Source organism: Linepithema humile, chromosome 3 (genome assembly GCF_040581485.1).
Source record: "Linepithema humile isolate Giens D197 chromosome 3, Lhum_UNIL_v1.0, whole genome shotgun sequence".
Classification (NCBI taxonomy): Eukaryota; Metazoa; Arthropoda; class Insecta; order Hymenoptera; family Formicidae; genus Linepithema; species Linepithema humile.
In genome coordinates this window covers 22,023,709-22,042,560 of record NC_090130.1, presented here as the reverse complement: position 1 = coordinate 22,042,560, position 18,852 = coordinate 22,023,709, and the positions used below count along the sequence as shown (strand labels likewise).

The window sequence follows — 18,852 nt, the reverse complement described above, 5'->3', positions numbered from 1 at the left end:
CAACGATGCGGGTTAATGCGTCGACGGCCGACGTCGGAGTGAGAAGGGTGGTCGTCGAGCGGACGATATGCCGTCCGTAGTCCTCGCTTACGAGAATTTGCGATTTCGTTCAAGATGGCGGGTTTTACGCTTCATTTCGTGCAAATTCTACAATGTAAACTGCAATATCTGCCGAATGATTCAAATAAGAAGTGCGATTAAAATAAGCTGTCTAGATGTACAAGGTTAATTATTTTGATTAAAAATTCTGTGCACGTAATTCTTCATAGGAGAAAAATTTTGATCGTGGATCGATCGATAAAAGATTGATTCGAACGGTGATGACAATATTGTCCCTTCGAAAATCTTAAGCAGCGGAAAACTCTTTACGACGTACAGCGGGACTTTATTTTTCCGCAATATGAGAAAACCGCGGTTAAGACATCGGAGTACCTCTCCGCCGAGAAACGTGCGGATAAAGCGCGAAATATCTCAGAGGAGGATGGCGGAACCGCGGGAGGACTCCAGAGGAAGGCGGAACAGATCCCTGATCCCCCGGGGAACGGAAGCGACGTCATACCACCGCGTATCCGGGATCTGATTCGGAATAAACGGCGAGGAGAGATATTCCGTCGGGCAACGTACCGAGGGAAAAAGAACAAGCCAGACACAGATTTCGGAGGTCCTCGTATGTACGATTCAGGAATATCCTGTATGAGAGAACATGCAGGCTGCGCGGCCGTGTAAGGGGTTTTATCCGGCTGTGTTTGCTGTGACCTCCTAACACGTCCTCTTCGCGGTTCTAGAATAACTTTATTTTCTCAATTGGATATGAGTTGTTCTCCGGCGGGTTTCCGTAATCGCGCGCAATCATCACGAGAATAATTTTACAAAAAGTAAATCTTCTTGTATGTAACTTTTTTGCAACTCAATGTTTTTTTAAATTTCTGTTATCAAAGTTCCAATTGTCTCTGTCGCACCAAAAATTATAAAAAATTGAAGAAATTAATATAGATATTATTTTACACTTTTTAACACGCATAAATTAACTATGTTTATTAAAATAATAGTGTCATATGTGAGGATCACAGTTTGACATTTTTTGCACAAATTTACTGACTGTTTGCAGAATTTTTATTTATAATTTAAGAAGCACCAACTTTTTTTTATCGAAGAATAACTTTCATTATCCATTTTACCGTAATATGAGGCCAAGGTTCTGGAAGAAAAACGAGCACGAATTTTCGCTCACCGGCACTCTAGGTGCTTCGCCATTAAATCGCACCGGAAGGATTACCATCCGTCACGGACCGTGGAAAGGCTTCAGCGCATTTACCTCGCGCACGAAAGGAGCCTGATGAGGTTCACGAGGAGGTCAGCCGGTGCTCTGCCGTTACTCTTCTCCGTGGAGTTGTTAATAGCCGGTGAACCTGTTCCCGGTTGCAGATCGGGCTAATTGGATGCAAATAGTAAATACGACGCACGATACAAAACTGCCGGTGTGCGAAGAAAGGAAAGCGAGGTAAAGGTCCCGCGCGCGAAGGCGGCCGAAGGGCGCTGGAAGGAAGAGCAGAAGGAGTCGGCTCGTCCTGGAGGTGGACGGGGGAAGACGGAGAGAAGGTTCGGTACGTAGCAATATACGGGAGACTTAGCCGTGATAAATCCTTATATATGAGGCCGCACCGCGGCGGCCCTCTATATGAAACTCCCTCCGGAGCACCCCACGGGATTACCCTTATACCTCTCTGGCGGACCTATACCGTCGGAGAAAAGTCACTACGTTGCTGCGTAGAGAGAGCAACGCCGTTCCCGTCTAGAAATAGAAAACAAATGAGGAGTCGAAGCTGGATCAGCGTCGGGAGAGTCGGATTTCCCAGTGAATCGATCCGTGAAAGTAGCTCGTGTTGATGTTTGCTTTGCAATATGACTCGGTAATAAATCTCTTTGATTACAGAAAATCTCGATATTTACGGAGGAATTATCGAATGCAACCGTGCGAGTGGTACCAATTTTGCAATCAAACATATTCTATTGCAAAAAAATATCTGCAATAATTTTCCTGATATTAAAAAGATCTTTTCCTGTTGCCTTCTCTTTTCTATCCCCGGTTTCCGGATTTTGCGAAATAACGCGCGACGAAGAATGACGTGCAATTTGGGAAGGCCGATGCTAGAGGTGGTAGCAATGCCGGCGGATCCGGTAGGGTTACGTTCGAAGTTATAAAGATCCGTATCGGCGGCGATAGTGATTATCCGCGATGGCGACATAATCGTTACGTCGTTAACTCTTAACGGCGGCGCGGCGTAATCTGGCGCGGGGCTCGCGAAAAGCATGCGCAAGAGCGCACGGGTATTTTGTTTTATCGCATCGTACGGAAGCAGCCGCGCCGTCATCCCGGAAAAATTCCTACCCTGCCCCTGCCCCGTCCGCGTTGCACATGTGTCGTATGTGATTTCCGCGCGTTCAGAAATAAATCTCACGGGCGATTCCGCGCGTTTTTTAATCACTCGTTTCTGATCGCTCTAAGCATTCGCGTGATTACTGGCCGTGATGGCCCATCAAAAAATCGTTCGAAAATCCGGTATCACCCATTATGTTCGACCGTGCAATAGCTTTTATTTGATTTATAGTGCCGCAAGCCAAAAGATCGCATCGCTGTTCAAAATGACGATGGCAGTGGGAAATCATATTTTTTTATGCTTTGATGAATATCTACGCGGATATAGCATGCAATTGTAAAAACGTTTGTGAAGAAATCAATATCTTATTGTCTTATCGTTATCCTTTATGAATAAATAATAACTGTTCTCTACGTTTGAACATTCTCTCTAAGTGCTTTCATGTATTGATGATTTTATCTCCGCACGCATTAATCTTACAAATCGTTCTTCAATTCGGATTATCAAAGCGACGCACGCATTTGTACAATAAATAGGTGTGTTACGTCGACTGCAATAAAGAAAAGTTTTTAAAAATATTCTCAGGAAAAGTTTGAAATAAACTCATTATATCGGCTGACGAGGAATTGTTTTTATTTGACGCTTTAACGGCCAAGTGCCCGTTTTGAATTATAGAGGATACGTTCGACGCGCTCGCCTGTGTATTCGACGTTTTTATTTGAAAGCTGATTCGTTTTCCCCGTACCGCTGAAATTTCCGGGGCCGTTGATGCGTATGACGTATGCAGAATATAAAATGCACAACGTATTATTGAACAATAGCCAGCCGATAATAGGTCCGAATGTGCGTCGGTGCGTGTCATTAATGGATTTATGCTTTCTGCGAGCAGGTCGAGAGCCGTGCGCGCGATTTCCTTCGCGATGATAAACCCCATCGATCGGCGCGCGACGCAAAAGCGGGGTTATTAAGAGGAATGAGGCAGCTCGCGATGACGAACGCGCCGCACGCGCAAACGATCCCGGCGTTGCATTAATTATCGCGCGTTATACGTCACAAAAATTGCCGAACTATAAAATTCACTCGACCGGCCGTGCGCGCGCGGTTTACTTTTTGGCGCGTAAAAAACATTGCGCGTCGCAGAGAAAAATATGAAACTCCCGAACTATTAAAACAAAGGGAGCCGGGTGCGGAGCATCAACGGGCATAAAATGTTTGTCGTTGCAATGGACGAACGGTTATTGCTGCGATTTTTGGTGCGTAAAGAGGAAGAGAGAAAGAGAGCGAGCGGAGAGGTGGTCGCGCGGCGATTAGAGCGGGATAGGGATGGCGAAAAAGGGTGAAAGAAAGAGAGAGGGAAGTAGAGAGAAATCGAACGACAATAATTATCGTGAAAACGGAATATCTCGCTAGGCAACGACAGCGGCCGTGTGCAGGGCGGAAGGGGGAGAGCGGTAGGGTGGATGAGAGAGGAAGGGGATGATCCAGCCGGATGCCATTCCCGGTTGCATCGGCCGTTCACAGAGAAAGAGAAGCTCGGCGGGTGGCGGCGGGAGGAAAGGGGGGAGGAGGACAAAATCGGACGCGGGAGGGGCGGTCGATCCCGGCTGCCATTGTGTTCGTTATAATTAAAAACGCGATTCGCAATTGCAAATTGGAAAATGGGAGAGAGCGTGCCGGCCGGCGTTGTTTATGGGCTGTTCATTGATTTTTATGCGCCGAAATTAATGACCGACCCGCGATTTCGGGGCGTCGCCGTATAATCGTCGACGTGTATGTACCTACGGGTGTCGTTATGCGCTCGTCCTATCGCGCATCGGATCCGCCAACAAAAAAAAAAGAGAGAGAGAGAGAGAGAATGAGAGAAGGGGGGAAGCGAGGGTACACCGGAAGAGCACCGGACAAATGCGGAATTTGCAACGGGCCGGATAACGAAGTGTGCGCTGCAGTGAATCTGCAAATGCTGATATCTTGCTGATACAAGCTGCGCTACAGTGTGCGGCGAATAATTAAATAATTATCGCGATAACGTTTCGCGAGAAGCATCGATATCATAGCATCGCTAATCAACGTTGAACAAAGAATCGCTCGATTTGTATTTCAGAAAACTTAAAAAACATCATCGCATTTTTGCGAAAGTCACGTTTGTTTAAGATATTAATTGCCGTTCCATAAAGATTGCCGAATCAATTGCGTCATTATTGCTATTAAAGAAATTATTAATTTTAACGTCGTCCCGGAGATATTTATCCAGTTTGATGTACGGTTCACCGATACACGAAAAGCACTATCCATTTTTCCCCGTGTTTCTCGCGGCAAAATATCCGAGCGATTTATCACACTCGCGTTCTTAAGTCGGAAGTTGAAAATTCTCGGCGCTGCTGCTCGGCAGACGCGCCGGTACGGTACGTCGTAATGCTATAATTAGCGTTATCGTCGTAACGGAGACGAGAGGAGTATCGGGAAAATTGAGGAAAAGAGGGCGGAGGAAAAGTACCGCGCGGAGCCGGGAGACCCGGACCATTAGCCAATCTGGCGGTAATGCGATCGGAGCTAATGGCCGCACGGCATCCGATAGCTCTTAAATAACTCGCGAGCTGTGGCATTGCAACGTACACACACGCGTCCGACTCGACGCACACAAGCCAGCACCCGCTCCCGGGATTTATCAATTCGGCGGAACTTCCTCGTATCTGGACTCACCGCGAGAGCTCTCGGCATCGGCCGATGAATGTTTACTGCGCGCGGATTGCATCTGGCAAGCTCGAAAATATTACAGCCGGATAATAAAGCCGGATCAAATAACAATTAACTCTAAACTCACCAATGTACTCTATAATATACGTGTTTTTCGATGGCAATCGATCGCTTTAGCGCGCGCAGTGCACCGCAAATGCGGAGATTAGTGATATAAAATATTTTTCACAAGCGCCGCAACAATGTCATTCCACATATGAGATAACTCGGATAAATGAGAACGACCATACGCATGCCTTTTCCGCCAAATAAAGTACCGAACATTTTTCATCAAATTATCATTTTTCAACAAATATATTTTTCGCCATTTTAAAATCAACTTTGTTTTATGCGAAACTATATATTATCTTTATTTTCGCAAGCACAATTTTTTTATTTTACGGTGATGAACATTTATGTCTACAATATTGTCCGAATCAATAAAAGTTAACTCACTATATCTCGCATAATGCTACGTGTTAGATGTGTGCATTGCGTTTTAACGCGGAAACATATATCTTTACGTATCCCAATTTTTTTTTATTTAAGCTTATTGTCAGTTAAACTCAAATTATATTTGCGAATATGCAAAAGTAGTTTTATATTGTTGTTTTTAAAAGCTAAAAATTTCGTAAATAATTTTTAAGCCCGTTAAAGTTATCGCGTAGTATCTGGCATTCGCCAGCACAACATGTAAACCAACAGCTGTAATTTAATAATTTAAAAAGAACATTACGGAATAAGATAGGTGGCAACAAATAAAAGATTCTGGCTTTTTCCCGCACAGCCGCCGTATATAAGGACCTATAACCCATGGTTGGAACCGTCGCGTAGTGATTCTTTAAGTAAGTATAAATCCGGATGATGCGCTCGTAAAAGCCGGTGATGTTCCGCACAACATTGCGGAAGAGAGCGAGGGCGGCTCTCCGCGCGCCGAAAAGTCCCCCGGCCGGACTGAGATCTTCTTTCCCTGGCCAGGACGTTTCCTCGGCCCGCTCGTGTCTCGCGTTTACGCGTCGCATTACACCGCCGACTTATGTCGCCCGGATGGCCGAGTTTTACGATGCTCCTCTTTCGTTCTCTCGTGCGAGACGAGCCTCGAGCGGCGGCGAACCGCGCGTGCACGCGCGCGGGAAAGAGCCGCGTATAAATGCGAGCGTGTCGCCGTATCGAGAAAGGACGATGGTTCATTTTATTATATCGTAATCCGTGACGCGGCGTCCTTACGACTTTCTGATTGATAAGACTGCCACCAGGACGAGCCGTTTCGCAGCCGTATCGGGCTCTAACGCGCGACTTACGTTGTTACGGTTGAACTTTTTAAGACCGACCGACCGGTCTTCCGAGAGCGAATCCTGCGGCCCACTAATCTTCGGGGATCACCGAAGCGGGCCGAGACGAACGACGTGCATTCCGGCTATCGCGCCTTTATTTACCGTGCTGCGCGATAATAGTGATTCATCGCTCGACATGACGGTTTAAAAAAAAAAATTGTTAAAAGTATCGCGGATGGAACGCGGTTAATTATGAGTGTTTAACTTTCAATTTTTTCGCTTAACGCTCGTTCAGTTAAAAATAACGCAAGATAATTGAACGAACATGCCGCTAACGCGCGACGCGAGATCGTAAAAAATTGCTCCAGCCAGGCTACGCCGCTAATCTGCGCGCGTTTTCAACGCGCAATGAATGTAAAGCAGTTATGAAGCCCGTGCAAAATATTTTCGTGATTAATACGAGCGACAGTCTGACAAATCGTCAACGCTGTCTCGCAATAGCGCACGGAGCCACCGATAGAGAGCACGCGGTGGCTTCTCTCTTCTTGCCGTATTCCACCTCCGAAATTCCAAGACAGCCCGGAAGAAAGAAGTCGAAGACGCGTGGCCGCGGTGAAAGCATTTTTCGCGGCAAATGTTCCGTGACGGTGAACAGCCGCCGCCACTCGTGCTTTAGGTGTCCACCCCTAAACAAATTTACGTTCGACTGGCAAATAAATGTTCGGCAATAGCCGCGCCCTTACGTACTTCGGTGAAATTCCGAAAACCGTTTGCGTCGCACCACGCTACGCCTTGGAAACATTACGGTTCGTAAGCGCCAAATTTACACTTCTGCGTTGGCTGCACTCGAATCGCTTCTCCGGTTCCGTGTGGAAGACACACTCCTAATGCGTGAGAAAAAAAAATGCGAACAAAAGATTTAAAATGACGAAATAATAAGTATTCCTTTCGTGAAGATGTATCGATGACGATACATGATAATTTTTCCACGAGTACGAAAAATGTTTCGGGCAATGGCCCGACTCTCGTACGTACAAGAGAAATTCCGGCGATCGTGGCGTAGAGATACAAAATTCTTTGTGGAACATCGATTCGATAATGGGGACCGCATAAATTTTGTGGCCCTCAGATCCACAGGTAACCGTATCCTTATGAGACACCATCCTTTTGGTCGAAGGTGATTCATCTAATCTGAAATCTTGTCGCTGCCATACGGGATTTCTCTAACGGTGTATCGAATTATTTTGACCTATCTATAGCAGAGACAACGTATCTCTCGAATCATGAGCCAGCTTCTTTTTCATTGTACAAGTTATTTCTTATTATTCAAACGTTCAAACTCCTTCAGATCTTCGCATAAAAGTAAAGAAAATAAAATATATTCGACATTTCTTTCCAATGATTAATTTCCAATTTTTGAATATAATTTAAATATTATGCAATGATAAATATTAGTACATTAAAGCATATGCCTGAAGAATAATTGTAAGTTTAGAAAAGAAATTCGACAGTGGGACATACTTTTGCATCAAGATACACTTGAGAACTAACGGATTCCTCCCGAGAAAGCGAAGAGTGATCGCTCGTCACCGCCTTCGGACACCGACTACCCTCCTGCGCGTCAGCTTATTTGTCAAAAGTCACCGTGATCGACGCATCAGCCTCCCTCTAAGCTGACTAAAATATGTGGTTAATAATATTCTCACATTTGGACGGATTGCCGCGTCAGCGCCGCGCTCGATAGAGACGCGCTAATAAAAGAGCTTCGCGGTCAGATAGGTATCGACAATTAATATACGACGATCCAAGAGATTTCGTGTGTCGGCGTGGGGGCGAGACGCGAGGGGAGGTCCAGAAAAGGAGATATGTCCGGGATAACCGCCCAGAGAGAGAAAGAGAGAGAAAGGAGGAGAAAGAAAAAGGGAACGTGCAGGTGGACAGGTATCTTGCGTCTTACTAGAGTTGAAGGGTCTGCCGGCAAAACGCCATAAGTTACTCATCGGTAATAAATTTTAAAGTAATGCTCGAATTACATGTGTGTCAATTATATCGTCTGGACGTCTCAGACACCTTGATTAAAGTTTCAAATTAAATTAATCTGCTCGAAAATGGACTTATTATGTCGCGGGAGAAATGAAAGTATAATGACTCGGGTCGACAAAACATAATGTCTCGTAAAATCAATTTTATCGACTGCAAACTGTCGTACAAATTTACTTATAAAGCGCCAATCATACTTGGCATAATCACATTAGCCGCTATATCTTTGTGCAAATTTTCCTACCTCTTGCGAATTGACGAGAATCGTAAAAGCGCATCATGGCGAATATTTCATTACGCGCGTTGTCGCTACCGGTTGTCGAACCGAATCCAGACATCTCAAAGCAATTAAACTCTCGTTTAGAGACGCGACTGTACACGAGAATACCTCTTGTTTCGTGCCGCGAAAGTAGCGAACGTCGCTGAACGTCGCGTCGATAAATCTGTTTGATCGGAAATGCGTACGTTGAGACACAAAGGGCGAAGAGTGCCAGGTATCGACGATATACGGTGCCCGGTATACGAGATATCGCGTCCATTCCCACCGTAAGTTCGTGTCCAGAAGCAATACCGATTTTAATTTAGCTGCCTGCGCCGCCGACCCCGGCTTGCGCGTCGTCACCGCAAAGAATCGCGGAACGGACGTGATAATTATCGCCGAGTCAAAGAACGATCCTCCACGTCCGCGTTCATCGACACTGCAGCAAATACGGCGACACATGTATAATATATAGATGTGTACACGTTGCCGGGCGCGCCCCGGGGTCTCTTTTGATGTTACACACGGCATTGCGCTGCGCCGGGAAATTCATTTTCTGAAGCCTGTCCTCGGCTGTCCGCAGGACCGTCGGCAGGCGGGCGGATTACATATTTTCCATTTGGCAATCGACTGACTTCCTCCCCCTGTCTAGCCGTGCCGCTTGACGTACATACGTAGCTTACTTTATACCGCACAAAAACGAATCCCAGATACGAGGCGTCCTCTTGTCAGCGGCTAATTAACGGTAGACGTCGACGTTGCCTCGAACGGTAGAAAAGAACCTGTCACCTGTTATTTCCAATACGGTCCGACTCGCCGATTCGCGGATTTTTATCGGCGATACGCAAATACTCGCATCTTTCCCCGGCGCAGCGTGACGATTCTTTTAGTTTCTCTTTGCTAAAACCAGCTTGATATAGATTAAAATTCAAACGTCATCGGAAGATCTCTCGACAAGACTTTTCCGCGTATCCGCGTATCCGGGCTGTTTTCCCACCTGTGTATTCACCGTTCCGCGTGTATATATTGCGACGCGGACAACCGCGATGCAAACGACCGAGTGGTCAGGCCGCAACCATAGCGCGACCGCGCCAAAATCGCGCGGCGCGGTTCGCGACACCCATCCGGATGCTCCCGCATCCTGCCGCACGCAGAACGCATGGCCGCGTCGCGGATATTCGGCCCGCGTCCGGCCGTTTTCCCCCCCGCCGCATCGATTAGCATCTATTTATAGTAATTTGGCGCGATGCCCCCGAGATTCTTGGAACGGCGGAGGCTATCGGCAGATAAGAGATCGTCCTTGCCTCTATGCGAGCCGAACCGACGACTGCATTCGCAATTACGGAAGATTCCCGATCTCCCCCCCTCGCCCTCGGAAACTCTTTCGGCGCCTCTCGTGCCGTCCAACGAAGAGAGAAAGAGCGACGCAAGAGAGAGGCAAGTTAGAACTTGCGGATTCGCGTCATGCCGGCTACCGGGAAGCCGGGCGATGTCCTGCATTGCGATGCGACGGACGACGTGTATCGTCCGTCAATCATCCCGGAGACACGTACCCGTCATCGCGTACTCTGCATGTAATATAACCAAACACCATCGCGGCCGAACGTGTAAACAGCGCGCATCGCCGCCTACGCGAGGCCGCCATCTTTCCGCGCTATCGCGGGGAAATTGACTGGACGGCGCGACATGGATGGACAAATGGATCAAGATTTATTCGAGGCTCGCCGCGTTATTCGCACGCGCGGGGAAATCAAGCGGGAGCTCGAAAACCGGGACGAAAGTCAACCGTGAAAGCCTGCTGAAAATGCGTCAACTGCCATCGACGCGCTCGGATCCATTCAGCGGGATGGATTTATGCGTTTCATTAAGCATATCATCTTACGTCGCGTAATACAAAAGAATACGCGTATTAGAATAAAAAAATGCACAAAAATGCTTATATATATATTTTTTCGTCATCACTGGATAAATTAGAATGGTGTTTTTCGCGCATCATCATCAGTGCGAGCGGGGGGGGGGGGGAGCAGGACGAAAGAAACGGTGTGAGGACGGCGGTAGGAGAAAGGGACGACTAGGGGACTTCTTCGTGGCCGGGAAGTTCAGAGATGGTATCGGGTTGCAGCCGAACGGAACGTTGTTACATTCAAATTAGAGTGGACGACGGTATGCGTACCTGAGAGTCGCGTCGGGTCGTTGTCGTCTTCGAGCCAGGACGATCCTCCTGCTTGGCGTCCTGCTTGGTATCCGTATATACGGGCGGCTCGCTTATACACACCGCGGCAACACCAAGGTGGAGGACTTACGGACGAAGGATCGTATTCAAAACAGCGGGGTGGCTCCCAAGCCCTCGAGCCGTCATGCGATCTTGTCCTTCCACAACGAGCGGGTCCCATCGCGCTCCGTCTCGAGGCGGAATTTCAATACACTCGTATATTTAACGAACGTCCGACCATGCTTCCCTCCCCTCCGTCCGCCTCCCGCGCGCGTCTTCTTCGCTCCCGCGTCCTCTTCTTCCCTCCACTTCTTCCACTTCGTCTTCCTTTTCTTCCTTTTCTTCTACCGCTTATTCGCCCGACGCTTTTTCGCCCTTCCTCCCCCCCCTGCGTTCGTGTTCCTTTTTCCGTAGAGTTTCTTCAGGTTCCCCAGATACAACGAGAAGGAGAACTCGTTCGCCGGTCCGCGGAATCGCCTTTTTGTATTTCCCCGTCGCGAAAGAGAGGGACCTGGAAAGACACGTCGTGGCTGTGAGACTGGAATCGGGAATTTATTGTCAGTTAAAAGGACCCGTTCCCCACGGCCCACCTTATTCCGGGGGAAGCTTTGACGGACCCCCGGTGTCCCGATCGTTCGGCCGCGAGACGCGTACACACTGTGCGACAGAGTTGGTATGTAAATCGCAAACTCGAACGCTCTAACGCCGACGAAGAGGGAGGATTTTTAATTTAAAAACCGCCTCGAGTGTTAGCAGATTTATTTGTTCTTGCTTTAATATAATTGCTAGTTAGAAGTTTTAGAAAATTTTTTATCAAACATAATAATACGCAACTAGTAATACCTAGGCGTATCGGTATTGACTGGTAACGTGTCTGCATACAAATCGCTGCAAATGACATTTGATATGCAATATTAAAATGAATTGCACACACATATGATGCACTCGTGGCATAGAAATTAATTGTCTGCAGTGCGACAATCTTCGCGCCTCGATTGTTGTTTTCTTCATCGAGCCGTCGTTATTCGTACGTTAACCTTTCGACAATTAACCTGCGTTACTTTGTGCACGTCGTAAAGCTATCCGCATCGCGTGCCAGAAGTTTCCGTGAAAGGAAGAACGCGCGATGCATGTAGTCGATCGGCAAGGTCGTTCCTGCGATCGACGGTCTCGTCTTCGATTGTTAATGACCCCATCGCGCGACTCCTGTCTGCGAAACTTCCGTTGTTAGCATAATTTTCGCATCTATAGTTCCGTCATACTTTCAGCATTAAACAGTAGCAAGCAAACTGATTTACTTTTACACTAGAAAATGTATTGTTTTTATTTTAAAAAAATATTTTTATCGTATTAAAAAAATATATTTTATTATTAAATATGGAACGCGATAGCTACAAAATTTGCCTAACATTTTTCATATACATATGTCATATTTTGTCGTATGCAACACTTGTTTTACGTATTTGTACATAAACTATATAAATGTAATAAATATTAAATATCGCGTTTTATGCACAAAACGTTATAATAAAGTGTCAATAATCGCTATATATTTTTTAGCCGGAGCCCTGGAAAAAACCGACAAAGAATCAGAGACGTTTCGGGTCGCAACAACCCTCGTCAATAAGAACAATAGCAAGACGAACTTTTGTTCGGCGCGTTAATTGGGCCACTTGGGGATTTCTGACGCTACACGTGCAGTTTTCTCCTCAGTAGATTTCCGCCACGTGCCGCAACATTCGCATTAAGCTTCCTTGCTAATGTCGTTCAATGATTCAACGGATTTCTTTAATACTGAGAGGATCATTAACGGCAAATTGCAGAAAAAAAAACATAGTCCAGTATTACTGAATATAACTGTTTACATCCCGGACACGCGCTATAAATTAAGAAATCGTGAAGCATCGGTGGCGCAATCGCTGGGAGATGTCGAGGCGATGTTCAGCACCGTTTAATGGAAGTATCTACGAGGCGTATTGCGAAACCGGAAATGATAATACTTTAAACGCGCAGTAGCGCAATTGCCACTTCGACCTCAAGGGTATTTCTGACAGAAAACATTACGAGTTTTGCCGCACACAAAGAAGCGGAACCGTGCTGAAAGAAGAGTGACGCCCCTCGAATAAAGTATGGCTCTGTTTACCCCGAGCTAATGGCCGTTGGATCGACCATCGTCCACCATGTAACTCAACTGACTCTGTGCTTCCTTCACATTTTATAGACACATATATATCTACCGGCTAACGATCGACGAAAGAAACAGCGGGAGAGAGATTACTGGAGGAAAACCAAAAGAATGCTATTCGAGTAAATGTTCTTTCTCTACCCAGACAATAGTTTACGCTATGACCTGAAAACAATCGAAAGATCAATACAGTTTTTTTTTTAAATAAATTGATGTTATTAATAAAACGGCCAGCAGATATCAAAAATACCATATTTTATTTGAAAAAAGTTTAAAAAATATAAATCCAAATATGATTAAATTCGCTTATTCCGAGTTCTAAAGTTTTGCAGAATTTTATCACTGATAAAGTTACGGAAAGAATAGATTTTTGTATGACACATCCGAAATTTTGCTGATCGTATCGCATTTACTTGTCGCGCACCCTCGTTGATATTTCTGACATGTAAAACGTATCAAAAGGCAGCGTCACCCTAGCGAACAATAAATTGTAATTGACAATAGTACGAAAAAGACATTAGACCTCCGCAGGAGATATCCACGTCCAACGCACTGTGACATCTCTGTCCAGCAGCGGCGAAGGCATACATTGTCTTCGCCTTCATCTGCTCACCTCTCGACCCTCTTTTACATACGCACGATCCACATGCCTCTTGTTGCCACAGGAGGCATATGCCTAAAGAAAAACATCTATACGTATTACTTTCATAAAATATAAATAAACCGAGGCATGTAAAATTCAGGAAAGGCTTAATAAAATTTTTGAAATATTTTATACGCGCAATATTTAATAAGCAATCTCGAAATTACAACACAATTTTATCGCTTCGCGTAATCTTGTGCCTAGTTCTGAGTCCACTTGTCCACAAATAATCTACGAAAACTACTATCAAGGATCATTCGCAGTGTTAAACATTCTACTTTACGAAGAGAAGCTTCAATAATCGAAATCAGGAAACGTTCGCGTGCCGCGAAGAGCAACGCTGTTTATATTGTAACTTTTATATGCAACTTTCTCTGGCAACATTGAGCGGCAGTCATCGACTGGCAGACGGCTCTTTGCATAACGCCGGTTGCGACGAGACAAATGGCGATCGTTTGGGCGCGAAGCGTCGGAAGTAATGGCTGCCCTTCTGGCCCTCTTTTTCAGCTTTTTCAGGCCAGCATTATTGCGTGGCCCGGCGTGTCCCCCATTTCGCCATGCTCCAAGTACGAAATAACGAGTGCGTACGACCCGTCCATCCGCCGCGCTTTACCCCGGCCGCATAACCGCCGAAACGAACCATTTGTCATCTGTAATTAAAGAATAACGTTTTCCTCTTTGCGCCGAAGGGGAGAGTTCGCCTGGCGTAATCACGCTCTTCGACGCACTTCGCATAATCCGACTGTAATCTTCCATTTTTTTTTTCGTCCTATTACAACTGTGTGGCAAACACATCCGGACGATATATATATTTAACATACATTAATCCCGCGATAATTATTGTTTTGTTATATCACAATTAATTATCGAATTAATTCGACAATTAATCAGGATCCGTGTGCACCGACATACTTCATAAATATTAATTTCGCGATAATTACTGAGCCACGGTACAAACAACGGATAACAATTTGCACGTTTTAACGAGGCGCGTTTGGATTTGTTTCAACGACAAAAGAGGAAACAGGGGTTTCCTGAATGTGATATCCGAACTAATACCGAGACCTATAATTGATCATATTATAATTAATTATGATCATATTTAATAAAATATTTAATAAATATATAATTAAATTCTGGTGGTGGAAAATTTATTCGAATTTTCGATATGGAATATTATTGTGCACCGAATAAGTGCAAATTTATAAACTTCTCCCGATATCGAATAATAACGCTAAAACGCACATCGGCACGTTATCGTGCCGATAACATCGGCCAAAAGGCGTTCTCGGAAAGACAAGGCGCAGCGATTCTCTTTGCAAGCAGAAGCACCGGCGTTTCATTTGGCAATCCGGTCAGGCCTGCCCCCGACGGCGCGAACAAATTGTTATAATCGGCGCGATGCCTTAAGTACAACGGCTCCGTGACAAGATGTGGCAGGATAAGAATGATACGTGTCTCATTGTGCGACAACAGTGACGATCAGACGAAGAGAGAGAGAGAGAGAGAGAAAGAATGGACGAGCGATCAGAGGCCCATCAAAATGCAAGGCGCCGCTTCAAATCCGATTCCCATTGCCGAGGCCTTTGGCAATGCGCGAATACCTACCCCGGTGGACACCTGCACGCTGTTGCATTAAATCACCGTCGAAACAACATTTGATCGTTTCGCGCGGTGGTCCCCATCTCCATGCGCTTTCACCGCGAAAAATGAGCGGCGCGGCCGCCTTCCACGCCCGTTCGAATCGAGATTTATATCGCGATATCGAAAAGAACGCCGTCGAAGGAACGTGTCGAATCCGGCGGCATGTATCTCCGGTGCCGCGGATCTCGTACTCGTGTTTGTACTTTAAAGCACATCAAGCGAGATAATTAAGGCTGCATTCTGTCGAATTATATCTCATGTCGGCTTTATTACACTTACAATAGGCGCGCGTTAATTAATACCGACGTCACGTTCGACTTCTGTAATAATGAGGCGAAACCGGCAACGTGCGCTAATTAGCAAAGATTAGCGGAGAATTAGCTAATTAGAGAGGAACATACCGCGAAGTCACGATTAAAGAAAAGTATTCGATATTTCTTGACTGGATGCTATTTCATGTCACATAAAAGTATAATCCGTTAACTTCCGACAAGTTATATTAAAAACTATTCAAAAGTATTGAGCAGTTGGATATTTAATGTGATTTTATAATCAAATCATACAAAGTTGAATTATTTAATTTAATTCTTCTTGATATTCACATAACTTCAACTTAATAATTTTCTATTAAAATAAATTATTTTTATGGCATTAATCTTTTTATGAAATAAAAACGATTCTAGAATTTTCACATTCCATTCCGACATTATTCTCTTTATCACGAGACAGGTCGTATCTTCAGTCAAAGCTACGCCAGTCCATCTAGAAACGGTGAATAGACGCGACCAAAAGAGAACGACAGAGACAGGAAGGCGCAGCGGCGGGTCAGAGGGGCACCTAAGATCCGCGGAGGCTGATGTATTTATAAGGAGGAAGATTTGCATACGATGCAGCAGATCGTCGATAGCGAAGTCCCGTGTGCGGGTCGGCGCGTCTCAGAGATTCAAAGAGGCTTTGTGCCATTATATCCGCGATATCTCTCTCTCTCTCTCTCATTCTCTCTCCCTCGCTCTCCTCCCCCCCCCCTTTCGCATCATGGGCGAGTTGCCAGTTTCGTCGCGAACAAAATAAGAGTCTATATATTTCTGCTAGCGTGTTTTCGTTTCGGTCCTGGCTTCTCTGTTCTTTTCTATCGGCGCTACGCCACCGGACCGAAGCGGCGTTTCCCTGATTGGCGTTGACTTATGAAGCGATCGCTTTTTCGCTGTGTTTCAACCCGCCTAAGCGTGCATCCCGGTCTCGGCTATCTTGAATATCACGAGACATTCTTTCGAGTCCCTCTCTTTGCATGTCCATTCATTCGCCATACTCTTTACGTATTATCAGACATCTACGTTGTAGACATCAATGACAACATATCTTCCCTCTTAAAAATCTTAGCCATTAATCTTTTAAATCTTGTCAAATAATACGCTGTTTATAAAAAAAAATCGACACATTTCAAAATAAATCTTTCCATCCAGTGAAATCTTGCATATTATATTACACAAATATCACAGCATAAAAACTACTTGCTAAAAAAAATCTATATCTTAGATATTACAAACTAATATTTGATAAAGCCAAATGTTACTTGCCTAGAATTATTTCATCAGAGTGCATCGATTCTTTTTATGAACAATGTATATATTTTAAAATACTCCAATGTCTTGCCAGTTATCTTGAGGGCATCTCAAAATAATTAAAATTAAACACGACAAAAAAACAAAAGTTTTAAAAATGTCATATGAATTAAAACTATTAAATTCTTTATCATTAAAAAAACTTGATTACTCCGCGATAATCTTATCGACATTAAAACTCGATATATATCGACACTGAAACAAATAGCAAAGTCTGTGTTCCGGTGTGATGCGAGCGGATCAGGATGAGCACTATCGAGTGGAGAAATGGTAGAAGAAGAGACGCACCCGATATCGACGCGACCCCGTTCTTCTCCGCCCACGTAGTCTACGTGGCCATGCGCGGTCGGCGGGCAATTAAAGGACGGCTAATTAATGGGTAATTAACGGGTAACACTGCGAAAAGGAGACATCGACTAGAGGTGAACCTGTCCCGCCGCGATTGGACGATCGGCCGAGTCTCGATTGTCCCACCTCACCCCCTTCACTCCCCTCCGATTTCCCCCAGGCGGTCTTGGCTGCGGACTTGGCTTTCGAGCCCCTTGATCAAGGCGCATCTCCTGCGTGCCGGTTCTTCCTTTCTCGTCGCCTCGCCGGTACACCGCCTTGCCGCATTGTTAATTGTTTGATCGACAAGATAACGGTCGCGTCTTACATGCACCGCGTATCCTCGACTCCTCCGCGCTTCCTTTTGGCCGGCCCGAGCCCACCGTCCGTCTCCTCCTTTCAAGTGCTAGAGCACGAGCCCGCCTTTGCGATTCCGATATCGCGATCGTACACGCCCTATCGGCGGCGATTAGCGAATCCTCGTCGTTTCTGCGATTTTTCTGCGTGCACGCACAATGGGTGGAATGAGATTTCCTTGGAATTTCAGAGCTTACATGGAAATCCTTTTAAGCGTGACATATCAATAATCATACATAATAATTAGATAATTGTTGTTGTATAATTTGTATTTTATTATACGCATTTTTTTTTTTTTTTTAGAAAGTTCTCATTTCAAACCCAAAGAGAAATTACATTGTAGCGTAACATAAATCAGTGCGTGTCGCAAGACTATTTCTAAACTCATCAATATCGACGAGAAAAAATACGTCATACGTATATTTAATTCTATTTTGTAGAACTGACAGCTTTAAAGAGCACAAACCTCGCCTTCTACAGGTCGCCAATCCAATTCGCCCATTTAAGAGGCGTATAACTAGCGAGAGAGTAACTTGGCAGGATGTCGGGAGGAAAGATCGATTGCTCGCGTTAATTGGCAACGGGTCCGTGTCGATCCGCCTCGCGATGTCAACGGTGGGATCAATACTCTGCGGTGTAAATAGGCCGTGGCGGTTTAATTAAGTACGTAAAACGCATACGCCGTGGGGCAAGAGCGATCGCCACGGGCGGTACTCATTAAGATATTCGCCGGGCCGTTTCTTATCTACGGAGTGACAGCGCTCAATCAAAGAATCAGGATCGCCGCTGTGACAGACGCGTTGTCAATCACGACGGGCACGACGAACCTCTTCTCGTGTCCTCACTCGGCGAGGGTCCTCTTTTTTTTTCCCCCCTCCCTCCGCCCCCCTCCCCCCCCGCCCGTCCCACAAACAACTGTCTTCTTTGAGGCGATCCGAGCGTTGCGCGCAACCCATATCTTCATCCATCTAATCGCGGAGTAATTGATATGGATGAAGATATCCCTCTTCCTCTCGGCGGGCGCACTCTTTCTTGTCGAACGGCATCACTCCGTCAGATAAACCGTTATACCGACCTCTTTACGCAAGAGAAGATTGCGACGGACTTGAGATCGATAGGCAGGCGACACGCGCGCGCACCGTTTTTTTTTTTTTATTTAAATCGCGCTCTTTATTCGC

General features: G+C 45.6%; 1 protein-coding gene across 5 annotated transcripts in view; it reads right to left on the bottom strand.

Moving 5' to 3' along the window:
• LOC105668717 (uncharacterized) overlaps window positions 1-18,852 on the bottom strand; it is a 178,916-nt gene that overhangs the window by 14,963 nt on the left and 145,101 nt on the right. For 3 of the 5 annotated variants that reach the window (XR_001100153.2, XR_010889494.1, XR_010889495.1), the window contains one exon: window positions 10,858-11,407. The exons of the other annotated variants lie outside the window; for them this stretch is intronic. The gene's annotated coding sequence lies outside the window, so the exon portion shown is untranslated. The remainder of the gene's footprint in view (window positions 1-10,857; window positions 11,408-18,852) is intronic. 5 annotated transcript variants of the gene reach the window in all.